Below are 10800 nucleotides of genomic sequence, written 5' to 3'. Positions count from 1 at the left end.
CTGTGTGGACAGACAGTATTGTCCCTATGCTGAGGAGACTGACCGGATCACCCTGACCATCTACATGAGGACTAACTACCTGCTGGAGGAATACTCCAAATGCTTCTACATATCAGAGATAGGTGAGGACACACACACACAGACACACACACACACACACACACACACAACACTTCTACGTATCAGACATAGGTGAGGACACACACACACAGAGAGACACACACACACACACACACACACACACACACACACACACACACACACACACACACACACACACACACACACAACACTTCTACTTATCAGACATAGGTGAGGACACACACACACAGAGAGACACACACACACACACACAACACTTCTACTTATCAGACATAGGTGAGGACACACACACACACAGAGACACACACACAGAGAGACACACACACACACAACACTTCTACTTATCAGAGATAGGTGAGTGTTAAAAGGGGACCTTGTTGCAGTCATAAGGGCAGACATGCTGCAAGAGGCTGGCAGGGTCAGGTGCACAAGTTGTGATTTTAGGCTACTTAAAGGTGACAATAATGGTCTAGGTGTGCACTTCACTATATTTACCAACTAATTAAACAATTATATTTACAAACTTCACAATGTAAGTGGTCTCTGAAAATAAAAAGCTTTCGAGCTGGTAAACCTGTCTATCCCGTAGCAAACATTTAGAATGCAGAAACAAAGCTCTCTAAAATGGCAGGAGTTTGTAGAGCACTAGTGCAGAGACGCACTACTAAAGTCTTCGTCACCGCCTCTATATACACTGAATAAAAATATAAGCGCAACATGTGAAGTGTAAAAATCCCTGAAATTTTCCAGATGCACAAAAAACGTATTTCTCTCAAATTCTGTTCACAAATTTGTTTACATCCCTACTGGTGAGCATTTGTCCTTCGCCAAAATAATCCATCCACCTGACAGGTGTGGCATATCAGGAAGCTTATTAAACAGCATGGGCATTACACAGGTGCACCTTGTGCTGGGGGACAATAAAAGGCCACTCTAAAATATACTGTTTTTTCACACAACACAACGCCACAGATGTCTCAGGTTTTGAGGAAGTGTGCAATTGGCATGCTGCCTGCCGGAATGTCCACAAGAGCTGTTGCCAGAGAATTGAATGTTCATTTGTCTAGCATAAGCTGCCTCCACCGTCGTAGTAGAGAATTTGGCAGTACGTCAAACCTACCTCACAACTGCAGACCACGTGGATGGCCCTGGGTTGTGATTAGGGCCTAATACATTGATTGACTGATTTCCTTATATGAATCGTTACTCAGCAAAATCTTGGAAATTGTTGCATGTTGAATTCATATTTTTGATCAGTATACAAATATATTGCACATATACGTAGGCCTATCAGAAGATTATATGCTGAGAGTTTGTTGGTTTAAGTGCTACTGAAAGTTAGGTTGATAGTGCAGTGTTAGTAGAAGTTATGGTAATATTATCTATCCCACCTTATCCCACCTCTCTCCCTCTCCTTCCCTCACCCACCCTCCCTCTCTCTCTCTCTCTCTCTCTCTCTCTCTCTTTCTCTCTCGCGCGCGCACATGCTCTCTCTCCCTCTCTCCAGTGAGGCCAGACAATGTATACATTAAGGAGGTGAACAGAAGTACTATAGAGTGGAGCTATCCTGTCTCCTGGAACAGACCCATCTCCTACTTCCCCCTCTCCTTCCAGGTCAAAGAGATCGAAGGCAGAAAGTGCAAGAATGGGTGCACGTGTGATTCTCCCTACACAGAGGTGAGGACTACTGTCTACATACTGTACATCCTACTAACCCTTGTCTCCGGAGCTTTTTGAGGGCCATTACCCCAAGAGATCCAGACCATGTACTAATAGGCTCATACTCTTCAACTAATAGAGGTGGTCACTCTGGTCCCTGGTTCAATTCATTAGAGCACACCTTAGCAAAACATTTTGCAACGAAAAGGAGCATTTCTTATTGGACAAGTTCATGTAGTCCCTGCGTCAGGCCATTTTCCTCCATTTGGTGCTTGATGAAATAAACCTTTGCGTTCCCCCAGGTTCACACCACAGAGAGCAGCCAGTGGTCAGTCAAGGCCAAGGTGACGGTGTGTGTCAGGGCCCAGGATGCCCTATGTGACTCCCCCTGGAGCGACTGGACAGAGTACAGGTCAGTACCACACTCTCTAGTCTACTGTATTCAGCAGAACCTCTCCTCGAGGACCCCCAGCTGTTCCATGTAGTTGAACTATTGAAGAGTTAACACACCTGATTCAATCTGTCAACTAATCATCAAGCCCTTGAATAGTACGGAATCAGGTGTGCTAGTTCAGGGCTACAACAAAATAGTGAAACAGCTCCCAGAGTAGAGGGTTAAAAACCCTGCTGTAGTCTATTGTTTCATTACGGAGACATTGAGCTACATCTATACTACCAGGGTTAGGTTCAATTTGGTTTTCCATTCAGTACATTCAGTAAGTGGATTGAAATTGGAAAATGGGCCTTTGTTTATCAATTCAAGAATGTCATTTCTGAGAAGAGGTTGTAGAACAACACGTTTTACAATATGATGTGATTTTTCAGACTCAGCAACCAGGGAAACAAGAGGGGGAGGCGGGAAAAGCAGAAGAATAAGAAGAAGAAGAAGAAGAAGAATGTGTCTCAATAGTATATCTTTACCATACTGATGGCCATCAAATATTAACCTATTAATTCACTCTAGTTTGTAGGCATTCACACTCTAAAACATCCACTATGACAAAGGTGACTTAATTGACACTCTAAAACATCCACTATGACAAAGGTGACTTATTTGACACTCTAAAACATCCATTATGACAAAGGTGACTTATTTGACACTCTAAAACATCCATTATGACAAAGGTGACTTTATTTACACTCTAAAACATCCATTATGACAAAGGTGACTTCATTTACACTCTAAAACATCCATTATGACAAAGGTGACTTCATTTACACTCTAAAACATCCATTAGGACAAAGGTGACTTCATTTACACTCTAAAACATCCACTATGACAAAGGTGACTTAATTGACACTCTAAAACATCCACTATGACAAAGGTGACTTATTTGACACTCTAAAACATCCATTATGACAAAGGTGACTTATTTGACACTCTAAAACATCCATTATGACAAAGGTGACTTCATTTACACTCTAAAACATCCATTATGACAAAGGTGACTTAATTGACACTCTAAAACATCCACTATGACAAAGGTGACTTATTTGACACTCTAAAACATCCATTATGACAAAGGTGACTTCATTTACACTCTAAAACATCCCTTATGACAAAGGTGACTTCATTTACACTCTAAAACATCCATTAGGACAAAGGTGACTTCATTTACACTCTAAAACATCCACTATGACAGAGGTGACTTAATTGACACTCTAAAACATCCATTATGACAAAGGTGACTTCATTTACACTCTAAAACATCCACTATGACAAAGGTGACTTATTTGACACTCTAAAACATCCATTATGACAAAGGTGACTTATTTGACACTCTAAAACATCCATTATGACAAAGGTGACTTCATTTACACTCTAAAACATCCATTATGACAAAGGTGACTTCATTTACACTCTAAAACATCCATTATGACAAAGGTGACTTCATTTACACTCTAAAACATCCACTATGACAAAGGTGACTTAATTGACACTCTAAAACATCTACTATGACAAAGGTGACTTATTTGACACTCTAAAACATCCATTATGACAAAGGTGACTTCATTTACACTCTAAAACATCCATTATGACAAAGGTGACTTATTTGACACTCTAAAACATCCATTATGACAAAGGTGACTTCATTTACACTCTAAAACATCCATTATGACAAAGGTGACTTCATTTACACTCTAAAACATCCATTATGACAAAGGTGACTTCATTTACACTCTAAAACATCCATTAGGACAAAGGTGACTTCATTTACACTCTAAAACATCCACTATGACAAAGGTGACTTAATTGACACTCTAAAACATCCACTATGACAAAGGTGACTTATTTGACACTCTAAAACATCCATTATGACAAAGGTGACTTATTTGACACTCTAAAACATCCATTATGACAAAGGTGACTTCATTTACACTCTAAAACATCCATTATGACAAAGGTGACTTCATTTACACTCTAAAACATCCATTATGACAAAGGTGACTTCATTTACACTCTAAAACATCCATTTTGACAAAGGTGACTTCATTTACACTCTAAAACATCCACTATGACAAAGGTGACTTAATTGACACTCTAAAACATCCACTATGACAAAGGTGACTTATTTGACACTCTAAAACATCCATTATGACAAAGGTGACTTCATTTACACTCTAAAACATCCATTATGACAAAGGTGACTTATTTGACACTCTAAAACATCCATTATGACAAAGGTGACTTCATTTACACTCTAAAACATCCATTATGACAAAGGTGACTTCATTTACACTCTAAAACATCCATTATGACAAAGGTGACTTCATTTACACTCTAAAACATCCATTAGGACAAAGGTGACTTCATTTACACTCTAAAACATCCACTATGACAAAGGTGACTTAATTGACACTCTAAAACATCCATTATGACAAAGGTGACTTATTTGACACTCTAAAACATCCATTATGACTAAGGTGACTTAATGTACACTCTAAAACATCCATTATGACAAAGGTGACTTAATTTACACTCTAAAACATCCATTATGACAAAGGTGACTTCATTTACACTCTAAAACATCCATTATGACAAAGGTGACTTCATTTACACTCTAAAACATCCATTAGGACAAAGTTGACTTCATTTACACTCTAAAACATCCACTATGACAAAGGTGACTTAATTGACACTCTAAAACATCCACTATGACAAAGGTGACTTATTTGACACTCTAAAACATCCATTATGACAAAGGTGACTTATTTGACACTCTAAAACATCCACTATGACAAAGGTGACTTATTTGACAATCTAAAACATCCATTATGACAAAGGTGACTTATTTGACACTCTAAAACATCCATTATGACAAAGGTGACTTCATTTACACTCTAAAACATCCATTATGACAAAGGTGACTTCATTTACACTCTAAAACATCCATTATGACAAAGGTGACTTCATTTACACTCTAAAACATCCATTTTGACAAAGGTGACTTCATTTACACTCTAAAACATCCACTATGACAAAGGTGACTTAATTGACACTCTAAAACATCCACTATGACAAAGGTGACTTATTTGACACTCTAAAACATCCATTATGACAAAGGTGACTTCATTTACACTCTAAAACATCCATTATGACAAAGGTGACTTATTTGACACTCTAAAACATCCATTATGACAAAGGTGACTTCATTTACACTCTAAAACATCCATTATGACAAAGGTGACTTCATTTACACTCTAAAACATCCATTATGACAAAGGTGACTTCATTTACACTCTAAAACATCCATTAGGACAAAGGTGACTTCATTTACACTCTAAAACATCCACTATGACAAAGGTGACTTAATTGACACTCTAAAACATCCATTATGACAAAGGTGACTTATTTGACACTCTAAAACATCCATTATGACAAAGGTGACTTAATGTACACTCTAAAACATCCATTATGACAAAGGTGACTTAATTTACACTCTAAAACATCCATTATGACAAAGGTGACTTAATGTACACTCTAAAACATCCATTATGACAAAGGTGACTTCATTTACACTCTAAAACATCCATTAGGACAAAGGTGACTTCATTTACACTCTAAAACATCCACTATGACAAAGGTGACTTAATTGACACTCTAAAACATCCACTATGACAAAGGTGACTTATTTGACACTCTAAAACATCCATTATGACAAAGGTGACTTATTTGACACTCTAAAACATCCATTATGACAAAGGTGACTTCATTTACACTCTAAAACATCCATTATGACAAAGGTGACTTCATTTACACTCTAAAACATCCATTATGACAAAGGTGACTTCATTTACACTCTAAAACATCCATTTTGACAAAGGTGACTTCATTTACACTCTAAAACATCCACTATGACAAAGGTGACTTAATTGACACTCTAAAACATCCACTATGACAAAGGTGACTTATTTGACACTCTAAAACATCCATTATGACAAAGGTGACTTCATTTACACTCTAAAACATCCATTATGACAAAGGTGACTTATTTGACACTCTAAAACATCCATTATGACAAAGGTGACTTCATTTACACTCTAAAACATCCATTATGACAAAGGTGACTTCATTTACACTCTAAAACATCCATTATGACAAAGGTGACTTCATTTACACTCTAAAACATCCATTAGGACAAAGGTGACTTCATTTACACTCTAAAACATCCACTATGACAAAGGTGACTTAATTGACACTCTAAAACATCCATTATGACAAAGGTGACTTATTTGACACTCTAAAACATCCATTATGACAAAGGTGACTTAATGTACACTCTAAAACATCCATTATGACAAAGGTGACTTAATTTACACTCTAAAACATCCATTATGACAAAGGTGACTTCATTTACACTCTAAAACATCCATTATGACAAAGGTGACTTCATTTACACTCTAAAACATCCATTAGGACAAAGTTGACTTCATTTACACTCTAAAACATCCACTATGACAAAGGTGACTTAATTGACACTCTAAAACATCCACTATGACAAAGGTGACTTATTTGACACTCTAAAACATCCATTATGACAAAGGTGACTTATTTGACACTCTAAAACATCCACTATGACAAAGGTGACTTATTTGACAATCTAAAACATCCATTATGACAAAGGTGACTTATTTGACACTCTAAAACATCCATTATGACAAAGGTGACTTCATTTACACTCTAAAACATCCATTATGACAAAGGTGACTTCATTTACACTCTAAAACATCCATTATGACAAAGGTGACTTCATTTACACTCTAAAACATCCACTATGACAAAGGTGACTTAATTGACACTCTAAAACATCCATTATGACAAAGGTGACTTCATTTACACTCTAAAACATCCCTTATGACAAAGGTGACTTCATTTACACTCTAAAACATCCATTAGGACAAAGGTGACTTCATTTACACTCTAAAACATCCACTATGACAAAGGTGACTTAATTGACACTCTAAAACATCCACTATGACAAAGGTGACTTATTTGACACTCTAAAACATCCATTATGACAAAGGTGACTTATTTGACACTCTAAAACATCCATTATGACAAAGGTGACTTCATTTACACTCTAAAACATCCATTATGACAAAGGTGACTTAATTTACACTCTAAAACATCCATTATGACAAAGGTGACTTCATTTACACTCTAAAACATCCATTATGACAAAGGTGACTTCATTTACACTCTAAAAGATCCATTATGACAAAGGTGACTTCATTTACACTCTAAAACATCCATTATGTAAGTCGCTCTGGATAAGAGCGTCTGCTAAATGACTTAAATGTAAATGTAAAATTATGACAAAGGTGACTTCATTTACACTCTAAAACATCCATTATGACAAAGGTGACTTCATTTACACTCTAAAACATCCACTATGACAAAGGTGACTTAATTGACACTCTAAAACATCCATTATGACAAAGGTGACTTCATTTACACTCTAAAACATCCCTTATGACAAAGGTGACTTCATTTACACTCTAAAACATCCATTAGGACAAAGGTGACTTCATTTACACTCTAAAACATCCACTATGACAAAGGTGACTTAATTGACACTCTAAAACATCCACTATGACAAAGGTGACTTATTTGACACTCTAAAACATCCATTATGACAAAGGTGACTTATTTGACACTCTAAAACATCCATTATGACAAAGGTGACTTCATTTACACTCTAAAACATCCATTATGACAAAGGTGACTTCATTTACACTCTAAAACATCCATTATGACAAAGGTGACTTCATTTACACTCTAAAACATCCATTATGACAAAGGTGACTTCATTTACACTCTGAAACATCCATTAGGACAAAGGTGACTTCATTTACACTCTAAAACATCCACTATGACAAAGGTGACTTAATTGACACTCTAAAACATCCACTATGACAAAGGTGACTTATTTGACACTCTAAAACATCCATTATGACAAAGGTGACTTATTTGACACTCTAAAACATCCATTATGACAAAGGTGACTTCATTTACACTCTAAAACATCCATTATGACAAAGGTGACTTCATTTACACTCTAAAACATCCATTATGACAAAGGTGACTTCATTTACACTCTAAAACATCCACTATGACAAAGGTGACTTAATTGACACTCTAAAACATCCACTATGACAAAGGTGACTTATTTGACACTCTAAAACATCCATTATGACAAAGTTGACTTCATTTACACTCTAAAACATCCATTAGGACAAAGGTGACTTCATTTACACTCTAAAACATCCACTATGACAAAGGTGACTTATTTGACACTCTAAAACATCCATTATGACAAAGGTGACTTCATTTACACTCTAAAACATCCATTATGACAAAGGTGACTTCATTTACACTCTAAAACATCCATTATGACAAAGGTGACTTCATTTACACTCTAAAACATCCATTATGACAAAGGTGACTTCATTTACACTCTACAACATCCATTATGACAAAGGTGACTTAATTGACACTCTAAAACATCCACTATGACAAAGGTGACTTATTTGACACTCTAAAACATCCATTATGACAAAGGTGACTTCATTTACACTCTAAAACATCCACTATGACAAAGGTGACTTAATTGACACTCTAAAACATCCACTATGACAAAGGTGACTTATTTGACACTCTAAAACATCCATTATGACAAAGGTGACTTCATTTACACTCTAAAACATCCATTATGACAAAGGTGACTTCATTTACACTCTAAAACATCCATTGGGACAAAGGTGACTTCATTTACACTCTAAAACATCCACTATGACAAAGGTGACTTTATTGACACTCTAAAACATCCACTATGACAAAGGTGACTTATTTGACACTCTAAAACATCCATTATGACAAAGGTGACTTATTTGACACTCTAAAACATCCATTATGACAAAGGTGACTTCATTTACACTCTAAAACATCCATTATGACAAAGGTGACTTCATTTACACTCTAAAACATCCATTATGACAAAGGTGACTTCATTTACACTCTAACTTCACTTTTACAATCTTTATACTTGTTATGAAATGTATTTAGTAATATTTATGATTATTTATTTATTAATGTTGCTTTTTATCTCATAGAGTATGACATGACATGCACTAACATAAACTGAAATGATATTTTGTGACTTTAATACTATAAATCAAAATAAACGTACAGACCTGCACTTACAGTAGATGTGTTAGAGTTCTTTCCACTACTCTGTGCTCACAATCTTTAATGACTTTCGGGATAAAAAAATAACAACGTGAAATCGGGCATCAATGAAAAGGACACTTGAGGGTTCTCGATCACGGTGACTGTTGCTTTTCTCTCTATTTATCCAACTTAGGGTTGTGAGGCTGCAGGGATGGAAGTTATTTTGCAAGACTGCATGAGGTGCACTGACTCATTAATCTATATGGTCCATACTTCTTTGAAAACATTTAGACCAATTTATTGAACTTACAGGCAACAAATGATTAAATCACTATGACAGCAGACTATAACACGGTGTTAAGAACCTCAATGGACCGTAAAGGGAATCACTCTACAAACTATCATCACCGTGCCCTTAAGGAAATCACTCTACAAACTATCATCACCGTGTCCTTAAAGAAATCACTCTACAAACTATCATCACCGTGTCCTTAAGGAAATCACTCTACAAACGATCATCACCATGTCCTTAAGGAAATCACTCTGCAAACTATCATTACCGTGTCCTTAAGGAAATCACTCTACAAACTATCATCCCTGTGCCCTTAAGGAAATCACTCTACAAACTATCATCACCGTGTCCTTAAGGAAATCACTCTACAAACTATCATCCCTGTGTCCTTAAGGAAATCACTCTACAAACTATCATCACCGTGTCCTTAAGGAAATCACTCTACAAACTATCATCACCGTGTCCTTAAGGAAATCACTCTACAAACTATCATCACCGTGTCCTTAAAGAAATCACTCTACAAACTATCATCACCGTGTCCTTAAGGAAATCACTCTACAAACTATCATCACCGTGTCCTTAAGGAAATCACTCTACAAACTATCATCACCGTGTCCTTAAGGAAATCACTCTACAAACTATCATCACCGTGTCCTTAAGGAAATCACTCTACAAACTATCATCCCTGTGCCCTTAAGGAAATCACTCTACAAACGATCATCACCATGTCCTTAAGGAAATCACTCTGCAAACTATCATTACCGTGTCCTTAAGGAAATCACTCTACAAACTATCATCCCTGTGCCCTTAAGGAAATCACTCTACAAACTATCATCACCATGTCCTTAAGGAAATCACTCTACAAACTATCATCACCATGTCCTTAAGGAAATCACTCTACAAACTATCATCACCGTGTCCTTAAGGAAATCACTCTACAAACTATCATCACCGTGTCCTTAAGGAAATCACTCTACAAACTATCATCACCGTGTCCTTAAGGAAATCACTCTACAAACGATCATCACCATGTCCTTAAGGAAATCACTCTGCAAACTATCATTACCGTGTCCTT

Source organism: Oncorhynchus nerka, linkage group LG5 (assembly GCF_034236695.1).
Source record: "Oncorhynchus nerka isolate Pitt River linkage group LG5, Oner_Uvic_2.0, whole genome shotgun sequence".
In the NCBI taxonomy this organism is placed as follows: Eukaryota; Metazoa; Chordata; class Actinopteri; order Salmoniformes; family Salmonidae; genus Oncorhynchus; species Oncorhynchus nerka.
This window is presented reverse-complemented; position numbering follows the sequence as displayed.